An 18359-nucleotide genomic window follows, 5' to 3' on the forward strand; every position below is an offset into this window, starting at 1 on the left:
CACCTGGAAGAGCTCCTGTAAGGCCTAGGAAGTCCGTTCAAAAAATTGCTAACAGCCTGACAGATAGGCGGCTAATGAATAGAAAGTTGAAGCTGGCAGGACCAGAATTGTTTTTCACATGATAGTTTTACAACCCTAAACCATACTACTTGTTTTTGAGAACAAAGGTACCTTAATCAAACTCTGACCTCTTATCCTACATTTGCTTTGTAGAACCAACTGGAGGAAAAGGCAAAAATAATTTCTTGTCACTCAAGTAAGCACACCTAACTCTGAACACATAAAAGGAACAGGCAGTAAAAACAGCAACATCTTACTGTAGTGTATCCTTCAACAGCGAACCACATTTTGAGGTTCCCCTTCTTTGTATCCTTCTCTGTATTGCAACAGCACCAGGCAGCTTTCGGTCTGATGGGGCAGCCTCTGATTTCAACGTGATGGATCTTGTCAGCTGCTGCGTTGCAGTATTAGCCTCTAGACATTGACAAGGGCTCTGAATGTCTATGTGCATCCCTCAGCTATGGCTTCTGAGCCTAGCACCCTTCCTCCCTCTCCAGGTTGTGCCAACTCTTCCATCCTTCCCAGTTTTTGTAACCCCGTGATGAAGGCAGCAGAGCCAAGATTATATTCAAGGGAAAGATAGAAAAGCAGCGAGGAACGCATATACTATTTTTGTGATCTGTATGATGCTTACAAAATGAAATGGGCTTCATCATGCCTTCAGCCTTCAAAACATGCTTCTTTTCCCCCAGAAAAACTGAACACGCTGCAAGCTTTGGCTACGAGACTGAAGCCAAACTTCCAGTAGACTGATGATTCAAGAGAAAGGAAAGGAATAGGACAGGGCAGGAAGGTCTGGGTAGATTGAGGTGTAGATGAGATGAAGATAAAACCTAGGACAGGAAATTTGGAGGTTTGAGACGTGATAGAGGGAGATTTTGATTCACAAAGTGAAACTGTGAATTAGAGGAGATTTGTGCTGAGAATGGCTGGTAAGGAACTGGCAGCAGGGGAGGGACAGAAGACACAGCAGAACTGAGTTTGCCAGTACAAGGAGATGAGAAGGAAGAGACAGGAGTATCAGGGGAATAGGCGATGAGATGAAGAACCAGACAAGAGACTGAACCAGGACCTGGCATGGGGAACCAAAGTTGGAGGCCCTGTTGGAGGTTGAGAAAGGAGAGACAGGCTGGGGAAGGAACAGGTGATTGACATCTGAAAGCGGAGGTCAGGCACAGGTGGAGGGGAAGGCTGCGGGAGGCAGCCCCACTGGGGCAGAGGAGGGGGCCACACCGGTGGGAAGGGGCCCAAAGGGCTGTGCTTGCTGGGACATCCTGACTTCCAGAGCTGGATGTGGAACAGAGCTTTCCCGAGGCTGGCCTTGACATTATCCCAGCCAGCAAAGAATTTGCCTCTTGTGCTGTGTGCCCCAGTCCACAGTGCAGAAACGACTTGAATTGAGTGTCGTTGGATGAGGCAGCAGCGGCTGCCTGCCTGGGGGAGGAGAGTGGGCTTTCTTATAGCTAGATGACAAAAATTTTACAGTTGGGAGGAGGTAGTGAAAAGGCCACATGACCAAGAGAGAAAGGGTCAATTAATTAGTCTGGCAGCCACTAAATTAAGAAAAGGCAAGTGGGGCTTTTATATCAGATGTATCTGAATTCAGTCAAAGATGATTCTGAAGTTGCTGGAGTGATCTAGTGGTCAGCTTAAGGAAGCGTAACTAATTAATTGCTTTGTTGTGTAAGAGCTGGCTCCTAATAAATCACATTGCTTTGTGGAAACATGCTTGAAACAACTGTGTAAATACTAAATAGCCTTGGGAATGGTCTTACGAATCCACTGAATAATCCAAATTCCAACACTCATCCCCCTCTGCTGCTGGTCTAGAGGGAGGATAGCAGTCTGCTGTTGCTGTTTCTCTGAGTGAAAGGGGGAGAGGTCTGTGTGGGGCATATAAAGGTACCAGCACAACTGAATAACCAGGGAGGTGCTGTGATGCTGCATGATCCTGCACCCACAGTTCTCCTCTTCAGGAACACAGGAAATGCTACAGGTGTGACAGGAACATTATGAAGGTTGCAAAGCCAAGCATTTAGATGTTAGGCAATGTCCAAATAAAATTGCCAATGAAACCTTAGTTCAGAACCTGCACACATGTAGGTTATGAAATGCTCATTAATTATACTTCCCCTGCTGTTCACTTCAGTGCGAATGGCAGTAGTTCAAGATCTTTGCACAGTTCTGTGGGTTTTCTGGGGCAAGGGAGACTGAGGAACCGCTGACTTACTGGCTGTGGATCTATCTTAAGGAGAGGTACTCAGTTGCAGTACCACAAGGTTCAAAATATGGGCTTGTCAGTCCCTTAACTAGTACTGCTAAGGACTGCGACTCTCATACTCACCTTCTACATTGGACCGTATCTCTGTTGATGAAGATTTAGGGACAAAGTGCTGGTGAAGGCTGGGAGCATGTTGGCGCAGAGCTCTCCAGCATCCAGTAGGAGGCTATAAAATTAACTACTCCATTTGCGCAGATTAAAAACACATCTTGCGCATATGAATTCTGTCTTTGAAAAAATATCTGTTCTGATTGGGAGCACAAGTATTAGTGTAGTATTGGTCTAATCTCATAGGACATATTTAAGGAATTGCAGCAGAATGGTGGAGTTATCAGGATAAATTTCTTAGCTGATTCGTCGTCTAGTGGCAATTGTCCTGTTATGCTTTGTATCAGCTTTTCAGTTTTATGTTTCATCATGAAAAGAGTAAATGAGTTTTTTTGAGTATCAAGTAACTTTTTTTTAGATTTCAAATCATATTTTTGAAAGCAAAGCAAGTAGAAACAGAAGTAAAATCTCTAACAGAACCACATATCCTTTGTACATACTTCAATGCTAGAGCAACTGGGCAGTGGCACTTTGCACAGTAAGAGCCTGAGAAAGGTAAAGGAGCAGCACACAGTCAGCAAAACATTCAGATCCTCCCTATGTATGGTGAATACATGCTATGGTCTTTAATACAGAAGGTGTAGTTCTACGTAGACATCTCTGTATGTTCAAATAAGCTACACAAGAAAAAAATTATTTCAGACTCCAAGCTTTTCAGGGCGAAGTTTGTATTTCCATGTCTTATGTCTTGTAGGGGATCCGTGCACTGCCTGTGCTGAACCTTTTACTGAGTAATAACAAAAAATAAACATCCAGTCATTGTAAGAAATATTGTCACTAGGAAGTTTCACCTGTTTTCTGCCCTGTGACCTATTATGCTGAAAAGCTAATTCTGCTTTTAACGCTGTCCAGAATTTGTTAGCAAAAGAAGCATGTAACCACATTGAACTGTCTGATTTGCCAAATCACACAAAGGAAATGGGCAGAATCCAGATAATCGAATATGAGTAGCCTTGTTTCACTGAAACTAGCCTCCATGGTTGCCGAAAGTTGTAAAAAAATGATGGAAGTAGCAGATACTTAGATCTGACTATCTGATGCAGGAAACAGCTCCCAGATTTACTCATGGTTGTGATTCTGCTGGGGTGGCTGCTCTTCATTTTGAATGTGAGCCAGTGGGACCAGTCCAGATCTGCGAGTACTGAGATCAAATAGTAGGATCCCACTAGCTTTAATGTATTTTAGAAATTAGAAAGTTGAGCTATGACTGCAGTGCAGAATCCATCTAGGCTTGAAAGGGGAACTGATTGCAACCACCTGAGAATTTAGCATTAAAAAGAAGCTAAACCTTTCTCAGCAAAATACCAAAATATCTCTTACAACAAGCCAAAAGAGAACTTTCTTTTAAATCTCATCCGAAATCAAATGACAGCTGGTTGCAGATGCTCTGTCACACTTGAGTGTATTTGTCTCCACAGAGGTACGGTTGCCACCTTCCGAACGGCTACCACCATTTCTTGCTGCTCCCAACGCATGCCTTGCAAGGGCAGCTTGGTCGTGCTCAATTTGTGGTATCTCCTGCAGAAAGAGTAGTCAGCACATCGTGTTGTGAGGTTATAGCAGGTGCCAGCTGAGGGTGGTCCCAATTTTGTAGAAAATGGTAGTATGGGAACGTCGTAGTGCTCTGCAATGTCTGTAGCTAAAGGTGACCCGCAGCGAGAGCGGGGTAGCTGTGGTGCACGGGCAGCACTGAGAGCACCTGCTTCATGCGAGCTCATTGCGTTACCATTTCTGACCCTGTCTGTCCCGGGCGGGAAATTCCCCAGTTACAGAGCGCGGGACTGGTGGGAAAACACTTCCTACTTCTTGTGGTACTTCGGCAGGCGGCAGCCAGCGGGGCCGGCGCTGTGGGCTCCCCTCCTCACTCGGGGGAATCCTGCCAGCAGCTTCCCTGCGCCGCGGCAGCGGTGACACCAGCGGGGCGTGCGGCCTCGGGGGCTGCGGCCTGAGGCAGCGCGGGGCTGGTTCCCCGTGCGGGGCTGGATCCCCGTGGGGGCCGCAGCGGTGGGCCCCGAGGGGCGGCGGTGGAGCGGGACGGGGCGGCCCGGGCCCCGCGGGGCTTACGGGGCCCCGAGAAGCGTGGCAGAGGCGGCGGGGAGCCCCGCCCTACCGTTGGGCGCCTCACCGCTGACGCTGCCGCCACCCTAGGAGGCCGGTGCTCCCTCCCGCCCCGCCCCGCCGCGCCGTCGCCAAGGGCAACCCCGCCACTTCCGCCCGCCGCCAAGATGGCGGCGGCGCCGTAACCTGGAAGCGCTCGGCCGCCCCGCGCTCGGCGGGTCCGCCCCCGAGGTGCGGCGGGAGGTCTGTGGGCGGGGAGTCCCGTGACGGCTCGGTGCGCAGGGACGGTGGCCGGCAGGGGCGGGCGGGAAGGGGGGGGCCGAGCGCGCCTCGGGAGGATGGCGGAGCCGCACGGTACGGGGCGGCGGGGCCCGGGGCCGCGGCGGGCTGGGGGCGGGGGCTGGCGGCGGGGCGCGCTGAGGCGGCGGCTGACAGCGGGCAGGGTGGGCCTGGCGGCGGCTGGCGGCGGCGGCGGCGGGGGAGGCGGGGGGCCGCGGGCACAAAGGCGGGGAGGGCCCGGGCACAGGTAGCCGCGCGGGGCGGGGGGGGGCTCGGCTGAACTCCGCGCACCGGCAGCTGGTGAGTGCCCGCCCGGCCGGCCGGTCCCCCCGGCGCGGTGCAGCCCCGCCCGGAGCCGCGGGGCCTGGGGCAGGTGGGGCGGGCTGGGCCGGGCCGGGGGCGGCCGCTCGCCCCGCTGGGCTGGGCGGCGGGGCTGCCCCGCTCCTCCGCGCTGCCGGGCGATGGCACCGGCCGGCCGCCGCCGCCACAAAAACAACAACTGAAAGAAAGGAGGAAGCTCTGTTTCACAGCCTCACCTCTCCTCCTCCCCGCCAGCTCCCGGTTCCGAGGGCTGGCGAGGAGAAATGTGAGAGGCGTCGCGGGTGTGTGGCGGCACCGAGGCTCCGGGTAAGGATTACCGGCGCTCTGGGTAATGGTTACATCTGCCGCCGCGCCCGCCAGCGCTGCCCCCCGCCCCCCGTGCCGCGGGGCTCTTTTCCTGCTTCGCCCGGCGCGTGTGTGGCAGCTCTGATGGAGCCGGAGGGGCAGAACCCCGTCTCCAAAGTCCTCGCCTTCTTGCCCAGCCAGGTGGTCTCCCCCGTGTTTGAAACGGAGAGGTGTCGCAGAGAAAGCGATGCGACAGCTTCCCGCCTGTAGTTGTGGCTGTAGAAGGTGTTTTCACCGAGTTACTCGTATCTTTCTCTAGGAGACGGTTAAAAAGCTGTAGTAACCTTAGGTAAGGTGAACGGCCATGTGTGTTGACTAAAACTGTGACCGGGTGTGAGCCGGGTGTGAGCTGCGCGGAAATTCAGCAGAACTCAAGTTTAGTGCAACTGTGTCACTGCCTGGCGTTACTGGCTTATTTAGGAGCAGGTACGGAGATGGAATCAAAAGTCGCAATGTGTGAGAAAACAAAGTACTGAAGTAGTACTAGTAAATTTCTAACTCACGCATTTGAAATGGGCTGTATGGAAGCATACGCTGTGCTCCGCTCTGCACATGTGCAAGCACCTTCGAGGCAGAATATTCATGATCAAGGAGTTGTAATTGTGTGTATTGTCATTGCTGCAGTACTTGGTCTGGATTTTTTTGGACTATCAAAATAGAAATGAAGATGGTTTTACTAATTACCTTTAGGGTCTTAATTTTCTACCGTTTCTTGTCTGCATGTTTGAATTTCCACTTATTGTTTCTTCTTTTTACCTTCTAAACTGTGGCTTTTTTAATCACTAGTCATTATTGGATGCTTCTATTTATAAAATCAAGGGCTTAAAGTAGGTGGTGGTCAAATTAAGTCACGCTTATTTACAGCCATATTTCAGGCATATGTTGTATGGTGATCTTGATATAATCCTAGCCTGGTTTTGGGAAAGATTTACTGCATCCTATGAATTTGTTATTACACTGTTGTGCATACATTTTAATTTTAGTAACACTCTTATCCTCTTAATTCCTGTTGAATGATTTGGGTTTGACTAGTTTGGTTTTCTATGTAATTATTCTTTGCTCTGGATGAGTAAAATGGGAGATTATTTTAGTAATTTGAAGCTGGATTCCTTTTAATTTAGGCTAATGTTTGTCAGCCATCAGGATTTCTGTATGTGTGGCAAGGCAAAACATGTACATCAGGCAAAACTAATTTTGTATATAATCTTGTAATACAGGAAGATGATTCCAGACAAAGCTCTCCCTGTGTCCGCAGCCTTTGAGGAATACCGAGGAATCCTCAAAGAGGATGCTGCCTTCTGACACATCCCTCTGTTCTGCTCTTTCTAGAAATGCTAAACAATCCCCAACATTTTTTTCCAAGGGGTGATGGCAAGGGTAGGGTCGATAAACAGTGCTGATCGCAAATAGCTGCTGTTCCGGGTCTAGTTTTTCCTTTCCAGCGTGACATATCTATAAGGCAGGAGGTACTGGGAGGGGCGTTCCTTTGTTATGGTGACACTTAAATCCCACTGACGGGTGTATTCTCCTCCAGGAATTTTGTGTGATTGAAGGGATTCCTTCAGATGATGAATATTTTCTCCAGCTGTCTTCCTGCTCTCTTAGCCTGTGTGCAGAAGTTAATTGCTCGGAAGATCGCTCTGTGTGTGCCTTTTAGGAAACCCTTGGATTGGTTGTTACTTGGCTGTGGCTTTCTAGAAAAGAACGTTTCTGCTGAAGCGGGGTGTGTGTGGTGGTCCTGGCTTGTCACAGCGCGAGCCGGCGGCTGCCGACCTCTAGACAGCACCCATGAAATAGGTGGATGTATGTGCTTGCACGTGTGCGTGGTGCTCCTGCTTGCTAATTGAATTGAGGCTGTAAAAAGTATCTTCTGGTTGTTGTGAACGAGAAGGATCACGTTTTGTGATCCCCTCTTGGCAAGGCTGAGGAAGCCCCACAAATAAGCGAGCTGTCTTTCAGGAAGGTTTTGTATGATAAGGAAATAAAACTGCATTAAGAGATCTCGAATGTTTCCAAAATACTGTTGTGGAGAATCTGAGTGGGTGCTAAAAAGGAGCCCTTTTTCTCTAGCAGCAGGTTCTCCTTCGTGTCTGAAGAAAGGTGAAAAACTTGTGTGCGCGGAGGGAAGGGAAGGCAGAGCTCGCCCCTTGCCCGCCGCGGCTCCCAGGACGGCTCAGCCCTGATACCCTCCTCAGTGGGTGGGTTTCAGATGGCTCCGTGCTTTGCCTGGGTGCAGGGTAGCTCCCGCCCGCAGCTGGTAACGTGTACCTGTGCCCAGCCCGCTGTACCCTCTCGCTCAGCCTGGCTAGTGGCGTTTCCCACCCAAAATGCTTTGAGGCTCGTTGCTTTTTATTTTACTTTTTTGTGCAGCAGCTTTGTGGAAGCTTTTTTAATTCAAGTGAGTCGTTCTTTTCTCTCTGTCATCGTAATACCTTGTATTTATTTTTACTGCGTGGAACTGCATCTCAGAGGAGATATTTCTGGCTTTTTCTCGTGGGTTAGTGTGTGTGTGAAAGGGCTGGGGAGGACACAGGAGTGAAGATTAAACAACCAGTTGTAACAAGATTGTACAGATAAAAAGAAGCCGTGTTTACGTTGCAATTGTACCAGCTGACATAGTCTAGGCTGTTTGATACAGTAGTTGTGCTATGTTACAAAGCCTACCGGGATAAAATGTAACAGGTTGTATAATAAGCAGGTAACGTTTGTGGTATTAGCTATTGACTTTAATTTGCTTGTTTTTTTGCTGCATTGCTTGGACTTGACTGTGTTGTGAAAAACACAGAGCGTACTATTAAATCTGGGCATTCTCCAACACCAAATTTGGTTCAATAAAAGCATTTTCAGTACAGCAAAACTGTGTTCTCTGGGTAAAAAGGGTATTTTAATTACTAAGAATTTTTCCATCATTAACATCTAGGTAATGGATATGCTTTGCACAGAAATTATGCAGTGTTTGTAATGTCTTCTAAAAAAGTAATTTTATACCACATAGTTAATTTTAGACTGTTTAAAGATCGTTGCAGTGTAAGAAGTACTTTATCTGTATTGCTCTACAAGAGAAATACATATGAGAACAGGGCCCATCCTATGATTGTAGACATGCTGATAGCATGAGAATATGTTAAGAGGCTGTGAATTGGCATAGATAAATACTAGGATGCATGGTCAAAGAATTTCTTAAAACCATCTGGCATGGCTACATACTTGGTTCTTTTCATGCTGTTTTATTGTTAAAGGTAGACATGTAAAAAAAAATAGGAAAGACTTGAACATATTCGGTTTTGCTTTTTGGTTTCTCTACAAAAGCATAGTCTGTATTCCCAGAGTGCACGTACATTAGATCTTAATTTGCCTGCCTGCCTCCCTTTTTGTTACAAAAAGTGCTGGAGAGTATTTTTTTTTTGCCACAGGAAAGTATGTAGCTGGATTTTTATTTATCGTTTTTTAGCAGAGTTGAAAGTTTGCTACTTGCCTGTTAGTGGTGGTGGGGTTTTGCAGAGAGGAGCAGCCCTGGGGAGGTGAGCTGTGCTCTAGCTCAGTTGTGACTGGAGCTCACAGTAAATTGGTTGTAGCTTGCTCTTACCTTTGCCATGCTAATCCTCTACGTGCTTTTGTGTCTTAAAATGCTTCATATTCTACGTATGAGCAAGGTACGTAGAGTGATCCAGCAGACAGTATTTCCACGGAGCCCTGTTGATTCCATAGATCTTGTATCCGGTTCAGTGGACCTGCCTACCCTGTGGTCGGAGGCTTTTTGTTATGCATGCATCCTAATTGTTCTTTCTGTTGGCATTGTACATAGACTGAAGGGGCTGTGCACCAATGCAAATAGCCTTTCTAATACCTTATGCATTTGCATTATAATGGCTGCATAAATATTGCAGCACATCTCAGTTCACTCTCCCTGCTTTGACTGCTAGGCTTTAAAATAGGTTCTTTCTGTAGCACAGATCTCGTTGTGGTTGGTATTGCTTTGGAGAGGAGTTCTGAAGCGCATCTTTATTAGATAGTGAAGCCTGTTTGCGATGAGGTGCATTTTTAACTTATCCATGTTCTCGTCTCCCACTCCTTCCAGCCCACAGGTTGATACAGGCACTTGGGAGGGAAAAAAATTAAAGCTCGAGCAGTTTTTCACCAACTATTTCTAAACTCACTATATTTGGGGTTGTAAAACATGTTTGCTTGAGACTTGGTTTTGCATTTATTTCCAGAAATCCTATAGATGTTGGCGGGAATATTTTATGCATAAGGAACACGAAATATTGTGCCACCATTGTTTTGGTGCTGAAATGTTCAGTGACTTATGACTAACTTCACCAGAAGCACCCTGAATTTCCTTTGAACGTGTTGATACAGTGCTGTGACTAAAAGCAGACACTCTTTTTGGGAACTGGTGGCAGATTGCCATCACCTATCTGTGAAAAGTTTGCTTTAGAAAGTTGTTAAACACAGCAGCGATTAGTATCACTTACTTGACTCTTGGTGATTAGTAGATGCATAGAGACTTTTTAAAATTATCATAGAATGCCATCTTTTAAAGGTTTGAATTATTTTCTTGTAGCCACAGCCTTGTTATTAATGTATTGTGTCAAATTTTGGGAAGGGTAATGTATTAAACTATTATTTATATTTTTTGGCTAATCAATTACAATCCTAGGGTTTGCTCAGTCTTATATGGTTTCGTTTGTGAAAACTGCAGTAAGAAAGGTATGTTTAAATCAAATGTTCTTTTTTAACATATATGTATATCTGATATTATTAGTTTGTCACTCTCACTTGTTTGCACATATTAAAGTGGTAGTAGTTGTTCAGATTAAGGATATGATGCATGAGCCTGTTGTTGGAACTAAACTTATGAAAACAGTTTTGTGAAACAGTAAGTGGTAGTATTGCAAGGAATCATAAATTTACTTAGACTTCTGTATGATGATTCACTTACTTATGAAGTATTCTGCATAGTGCTGCAAACAACATACACATTACTATGATACAGTATTTTTAATGTATCCTGTCAAAAACTTGTGTAGAAGTTTAGAATAAGTATGTATAGTGATGTGCATGGAAATGCAAGGTTAAATAATGTTGAGTGAAAGAATAAAAATAATCCTGAAACCCTGACACCTAAGAATCTTAAGGTATAGTATATTTACACTTCATGTGTACTTGGGTTTTAAATATCCATTAGATATTACAGATAAAGTTGGTTTAGTACCTCAAAGTATATGGCAAAACCACTTGAGGATTTGCTGTTGTTTTTAGATCTATGCTTTTGGCGTTTCCATCCTAACAGGAGTTAGGATTACATCAGAAATGGAAGAGGTGGTTCGTGACAGTTTGGTCAGAGCGATCCATTGGTCTGTTATGTTGTGTTGACTGGGATGAAAAATAAACACATTTATTACTTTCATGAAGTACCACCTGACTGGCAACCAAAAAGGCCAGGGCCCAATATTTATTTGTAGACGAGGTGCAGCAATGATTGTGGGGAGTTGGACTTCTCTCATTTCCTTTTCCTTTCTCTTGTCTGTGTCCCAGTCCTCTAAATCTTGGCAAATACGGGATTTTGCTCTCTATTTGGTATGAGGCTTCTCTCCTGTGACTGGCAGCAGTGGTAGCCTGTGTAATTGTAGCACATGAACTGTCCAGTCTTCTGTATAGTAAGATTTCTCACTGTTATATTTTTGCTATGCTGAAAGTTAGATTATAATCTGTTTTGGAATACACAGCATTAATGGGAGGAAATATTCATGTTGTGTCAAAATACTTAAAGCAAAAAAATACATTTTTTTAAACTGTTTTAACTGTTGCATACATTTTTTTTAAACAAAAGACGGTAATTCAGTGTGTCATTGTAACTTAAAGCTTCTATAGCACAGCATTGAAGGTCCTGGTAAATTTGTAGATAATTGGCTAGAGCTATACATGCAGTGCAAGTGCAGGTGCTGTGTAAAGTGCTTTGTGCTGTCAAAGGGTTCAGGTTCTCAGCTTCAGTCTTATTTTTCCTTTGTGTTATACTTAATCCATCAAAATACTGGAGTTTATTCCATCCTCATTTAAAAACAGCAACAACAACAACCCATAAACCCTCCACCCAAGCCCCAAATTATGATCTCTCTCAGTGCCTCCCCCCAGCTCAACAACCCCCCCAATCAATCCTCAGCTCTCCAAGGCAAAGAAATAATTGAGTAATATTTATTATCTGCATTAGATGAACCATTGTATTTCTGAAATTGTGATGGTAGAGTTTTGTGCTCCTTTATATTCCCCTTCCCCCTCCTCCTTGAGTCAGCCACTGCAGAAAAGCAGAACTGTGTGTTTCTTTTAATTCTAAGGGATAACCGCGCAGGGAAGAGTCGTCTTCAGATTTCTGTAAATGCCAAGTCCTGTTTAGAAGCATTTAGTTACATGGAGTCACTTTGTGTAGTAGAGAGAAAATGACTTCACTAGCAAACTATATGGCTCTTGGAGGCATCAGGTGGCTTAATATGTAAACAAAAGTCCACAGCAGTCAAAAATAGATCTTTATAAAAAGAAATAGTGCATAAAAAGTGACCTCCTAAACAAGGAAGTGAAGGGCTACCAGAGAATCCGTCTATGTAGTCCTGCAAAATGCTGATCATAGCAGAATGAAGGACTTACCCTGAAAACCCATTTTGCTGTTGCTTCTGACATAGCACTTAGAGTATGTGACTTTTTCAAATGTTTCTTTTAGAGAAATGATTGTACAATCAAAGGGTTTAAAGCCAAGCAAAATCCTATAAAATATGCATAATTTGGAGTGATGTGCACAATTTTCTTACTGAAGGGATGGATGGGTTAAATGAAGCCCCAGCTCAAATGTTTTTGTTTAACATCCTAAATCTGTGACAGTTACTTTTCTAATAGATTTTAAAATCTAATGGCTGTTGTACAGTGTTTGCAAAACCTAAAATATTTCCTATTAAAGCAAATTTTATAATACTGGCAGTTACATGAGTTATATTGAATTTAAGATTTCAGATTATTTCTTTTCATGAAAAGGGAGATTTATGTTAGTAAATAACATGAATTAAGACCCATGAGAACTTGTCTTTCTGCAGCAAATTTTGTGCTGGTAAGTCCCTCTAACAGTTTTGAACTCTTGGGCAATGTGCAGATGGCAGCACATTTCAGGTTATCGTATTTGTTTTTCATGGTGGGCTACATATTTGCATTTTGGAATATTCAAACAACTGCTTGGCAGCTTTCTTGATAGCATGTTGTGTGTGGTGGGCCTAGTTAGGAAGGAAACAAAAGTTTAAATATTAGAGCCATGAGTTGTAATTTGCATAATAAATACAACCACCTGATTTTTTTTTTCCCCCATTACTTCATACATAAAATTATTTTCTGCGTTTTAGGTCATGATTAGGCATGTTTTTACAGTAGTAATTTCTCTTCTCTCTTCCCCGTAAGAAGTCTTCAGAGAAATGTTGGTAATTATTTCTTGCATTTAAACTGTATACTGTCTTGTCTTTTAAAGCTGGATCTTTGCAATCCAGCTCTTTTGAGAAGCCCTAAGTCATACCCAAACAGATATCAAGGTTTCAGTTACATGTTCTCACTGTAGTATCATGTTTTCTTCTTCTAAACCAAGATGCTGTTTATTGAACCAATTAGCTGTTGGGTGCAAGCCAGAACTTTCTCCTGAAATCAGAATTAATGAATAAACAAATTACACTGGAAAGATTTCTGTTCTCAACGGGCAGTGACAGTTAATGTGTGACAAGGACACGGTTTGTATCCTGCAGCCTCGGTGCCTGTCTGTGCCTGTACTCGGTCCTACCGAAATCAGTGGGGTAAACTTTTGCGTATGGATCGCATGGTCGCGTTATATATTTGATGGTATGTCTGTCTTGGAATGTTTTTGAAACCGTTCCAGCTCTTCTGTAGCTGGCAGATGGGATGCATACGCCTTCATTAACAAGCATTTAACTCCACTGGTACGACTGTATTTTCATCACGCTCTGGGTCTCTGACTTGGCTCTTTCTGTGTTCCAGCTCCCACTGTTAGTTCTGCTCCCTCTAAGAAAAAAAACTCAACACTAGCGTTACATGCTCCTGCCCTCCTGTGGTAACTAAAACCTGAATGTTTTTCTCAAAATCAGGCTGTGTAAAAATAAAAGAGAAAGAGAGGAGAATAAGGAACTAGTTTTTCTCTTCTGGAGCAGCTGCTCGCATCTCTCAAGATGTACATTTGCTTTTGGTGAAGTGTTGTGCTTCAAAAGCCCTGAGAAAATCAAAGTAATTTCTAAACTTGCTGTAACAGTATGGAAAAGGCCTTGTAGCCTATAATAGTTTGAATTAACCTTCTGGCATTTTTACGTGATATGCACTATCCCTTTTCCATTAGAGTAGAGAAACGAAGGCGCAGAAATTACAGGGAAGACCTTTAACAGTGGCAGTGGCATTGGCTCTGCCTTCCTTGCTGTGAGTTGGTGGGAGCTGAAACCCGGTTCCAGCATGAGCCTTGGAGAGCCTGCCTGGCTGGGTGACCCGCACCAAGCTCGCCACTAGCAAGGAGCAGAGGTGGGTCCCAACCCCGAACTCACTCATTCCAGACAAGCGAAAGGTGGAGTGAGGCAAACAGGTGTGAAATGGTTACTGCCGTGATATTTTTATGGGTAATGAAAGCCACGCAGAGTAGCATGTTAGATCTTCGAACATGTGGTTTGATAGCAAGTAGTCATGTTGCCTGAAAGGATCCTGAAGTGGTTGTAGTCTGTATGTGACTTTTCGTTTCTTTAACAATTCTCTGTATTAAGAATACTAAAAGAAGGCTTCTGTCATCCTAGTTTCAAAGTTAATGGTGTATATAAACTATGGGCGTATAACTTCAGTCTCTTTAGGCAAATGTTTATGCGTTATTCTCAACATGTAAAGTCTTGGAACGAGAAATCTGTGTTTGTCACAGCTTTCACTTCTGTGACTTCCAGTGTCTACTGAAACTACTTAAACCTGCTTCATGTTAGCAGGAACGCTTTCACAGTAGGCATGCCATTGATTCTTTGGGCCAGCTTGTTGGCTGTCTTTCAAAAATATTTAGGATTAACTGATCTGTTGTATACCATGGTAATCTAAAAGTATGCTCTAGAGCAGCATCTCCTGATTTTTCCCATTGTTTCCTACTATTACAATGTCATTTTCAGTCCTCCTTCATCTATGAAGCCCCGTCATTAGCAGTGAAGGTACACTATAGAGTACTAACAAAAAGAAATGCTCCAGAATAAGTTTCTGTAATCTTCGCTGTAAATTTCATATTTTGTGACACAAAAACAAGTGAATGCAAGGTAAAATGGTGTGTAGAGCATGGAAGGTAGTAATTTCAACTGCTTGTCTCTTCCCTTATCCCAGGGTAACGTGAGTTATGCTGCCAGGTAACTGGTATGCTGGAGCTATTCCGTTTGAGAATCTATCTAGAGAGATAAAGTTTTCAAACAAAAGTAGAGGGAGAGAACCTGGACTGTTTGTATGTGACCGCTACTTTCAAAGTGCTGCTGATTGTTATCTAATGCTTTTCTAAATAGGAATCTAATAATGGTTTGAACTTTTCTCTTGCACTTTTTCAATGAGAAAGCCCTGACTCGTTTGTCGTGTTTGGAGACAATAAGCAAAGGATGATGAGCTGTGGAAAGAGTTCTGCAGGGGTTGTGTGTGGCTGTAAAAGCTCATGAACTGAATTTCAGGGTCTGTTTAAGTGCAGAGTATAAAATAACTGCTGAGACCCTTGTCTCCTATCAAGAGTGAGTTTTCTTTCCTTTCTAAGCAACTTCCTTAAGCAGTGGATGGTGAGATGGGTGACAGTCTTGGCTATTTTGATTATGATATTTATATAAATTCACTGTTGAATAACTTGGTTTATGAACTTAAATGAGAGACTAAGGAACTAGTTAACAAGTTTCCATTTGTGGGGTTGTACTTTGATGGCTCTTCCATATGTACAGCAGGTGCGTGTATATATTCATCTGGTACAAACGCGTGCTTTTCAGGTACCGGAAGTAAATGGGCAGAGCTTGGTTAATAGAATTGGTTAATGCTGAATATGTTACTTTTTGCCCGGTTTTTGACCTCTTTTCAGGTGGCTGGTCTAATATGAAGTTTACATTGATCCATTATAGAGATGATAATTCCAGAACCCCAACACTTAGGATTCGTTTGGATTCCAATTTTCCTTGCAATTACCAGCTAGCGAGCACGAGTTGTGTTATCAGTCAGATTGGGGGGACTGGTTTTATGGTCCTTTTTCTTCATCTAATGTGACTGTGGGGACTTTACATCTGAGAGTACAGTTTGGTTTTGATTATTATTAATAGGCAGCTGTTAGCACTGCCCAGCGCTTGCAGCCTAATGTAAATAAAATACCCCAGCTTGAAAAGCAGTGACAAAGTGAGATGATTTTTTGCTAATATGAAAGCTTAAACATGTGATCACAGAGCAGACTAATGAGCCAGTGCAAGGAACTTGGTTCTTTTAAGTCAAGCTTTTCATTTACCTGTAAGGCTCACTTTTTAGTATGAGGTGTTCTGATATGCTGGCACCATTGTAATTGTACCATTATAAGTGAGCTGTATATATATATATGGGGGAAAAAAAGGGGGACAGGATTACTTTCAACTGTTTGTGAAGTTCACTGAATTCACTTGTAGATCACACTATTTTAGTACTTCTGGTTCTTGAAGTAGTGATGTGGCTTTTATGCAAGTCTTTTAATATTTGAAACCATATCTAGAAATAACAAGCAACAAATTGAGAGCTCCTGATGATAATATAGGTAAGGAAGAAATTTTAACTGGAACAGATGGATTTTTTCAGCTCAATTTAGATTTGCTGTTTTATCTTGCTTTTATTTGTTACTTATTTTAAATAAGACTTCAAGAGTTAAGCATGCTTTTTGTAATGGTCTTGCTCTCTAGAAATATCTGATTTTTTCCCCTGTGTTTAGGGAAATTTTTTTCTTTGGGGTTGATGTATCCCTTAAGCTAAGCTGTATTCTGTTGACTCAGTGTGTGAAAACCTATTTAAAAGGAAAATCCAGGAGATGCTGCATTGCTGTTGGGGTATGGCTGTAGCTCTACTTCTTGTTAAAGTGTTTGTTAGCTCTCCTAAGATGACTTTTTAGTTGCTAGGTTCTTAATAATTAAATTTCAGTGAAAGCACAGATTTTAATGGCTCAGAAAACCCACTCATGATCATATTTTCTTGAAGTAGTCTCAAACTTTAATGGTTTTTCTTGAGATACCTGTGGTTTTCTTATCATAGTTTCTTTAGTGGAAAGATTCAGGTGTCCTCTGTTGGCTTTGTGCTTGTTTTTTGAGTGTAAGGATGTGCAAGCTTTCGAATCTTTTTGTAAAAGATAAAAGCAAAGGACTGTGTCACTTAGCTGAAATAGTAAAATATTACATTCTCATTTTACTTTAGCACTCCACTAAATAACTGTTTTGTTGAAAAATAGCCAAGTTCACTGCTGATTGAGTTGCTGGGTTGTGTTTTTTTTTTGAGAGTTGCTCCCTAGTTCTATGCCTGTGTTTGGGAACTGTTTATTGGTATATGAATACAGATCCTAAAAATAGTGATCAAATGCAATTACTGTTTGCAATTATTTCTGTCCCAGAGGGGAAACCCTAATAGGTGCAGCCTGTAGGGATCTTGCTTTGCCCTAGGGGTCTGTAACTGTTCCAAATTTACAGTGTACTGGATTTGTAGTAGAATTTAAATTGGTTGCTGATAGTTGATAACTGAATTCCAAATTCAGAGAAAGATCAAACTCTAATTGATGCTTTTCTTTTTCAGAGATGCTAGGTTTTCTTTTTGCTGATTGAATGTAGAGTGGAGAGCGAAACAGCCATTTCCTTCTTGCTTTTTCTATTCTCTCCCTGACATTGAAAATACTGCATTTGTGGTGCCATGTGCAGATATCTGAAGTCTGATTTATGGTCACATGAACTCAGTAAGCCTTGTTTTTAAACAAAACCCCAAGCCTTTTAAGCTTAGTTTTAAAACTGATAGTTTTTCAATTTCATTTCTGCTGAAGTTTTTATGGATAACTTGCATTTCTTTGTCTTGCTCTCATTCACATGGAAAAATGTAATCTATGAAGTGGTGAATGTTAGTAAGCTCTGTTGCATTCTAGAGATTTTTGTTTCTATTTAATGTTCAAGCTTGTTGTATCTCTATTAGCAGCTTCATATATTGCATATGCAAGCATGAATATTATGTTGGAGCAGGCAGGGCAGCATAGCTCGGTAGTGGTCCACAGGCCAGAATTGCCTTGCAGGGCAATGATTTGCTTCCTTTTTCTGAAGGAGGGGTGGAAGGGCTATTTGGGCAACAAATACTTCAAGCACTGATGTTTTTTTTAGATACCACTTTGTAGCCTCATCCAGCTTGCTGGACATAGAAGTACCGTGGCCAAAGGATGGAGGGGATAGGCAATTTTCTAGCAGATTCCTGCAGAATTATGGTGTGATTGTAAATATAAGAGAGGAAGTGGACCCACAAAAGCATCCTTTTGAAAATATCACATTCTTCTGGGGAGATAGGAAGAGCTCTTGAATTAAAATGATAGTTTATTAATAAATGTTAGAACGAGGAAAGAGATGGTACTGTGTAAGATGAATTATGCTGAAGAAAGCCTGCAGTAATGAGCTTGACTGTGGCAGGGATCATCTCTGGCCTGGATTTAGTGGTAATGTTATTTGTCTGTAAAATAAGCTAGAGGTTGGTTGTGAGAGAAGTGAGCAGTGAAACAGTATCATCTGCACAGATCTGACATGAGGAATTTAGGAGTTAGATGACAGCGCACAATGTGTCGAACAACAGAGGCTGTGGTTACAACCTCTTTCTCTCAGTCATGCTTCCAACTGGTGATCCTCACAACCACAGATCA

At 43.3% G+C, this 18359-nt stretch overlaps 1 protein-coding gene across 5 annotated transcripts in view; it reads left to right on the forward strand.

The window, feature by feature from the left end:
* Positions 1-4654: 4654 nt before the first annotated feature.
* Positions 4655-18359, forward strand: part of SHOC2 (SHOC2 leucine rich repeat scaffold protein) — a 66834-nt gene continuing 53129 nt past the window's right edge. The window contains exon 1 of one of the 5 annotated variants that reach the window (XM_075107691.1): positions 4655-4738. The gene's annotated coding sequence lies outside the window, so the exon portion shown is untranslated. Of the gene's footprint in view, positions 4862-5234; positions 5414-18359 lie in introns of those variants that run through there. The other 4 variants (XM_075107690.1, XM_075107692.1, XM_075107689.1 and 1 more) reach the window with 4 other exon arrangements.

Source organism: Phalacrocorax aristotelis, chromosome 12 (genome assembly GCF_949628215.1).
Source record: "Phalacrocorax aristotelis chromosome 12, bGulAri2.1, whole genome shotgun sequence".
Classification (NCBI taxonomy): domain Eukaryota; kingdom Metazoa; phylum Chordata; class Aves; order Suliformes; family Phalacrocoracidae; genus Phalacrocorax; species Phalacrocorax aristotelis.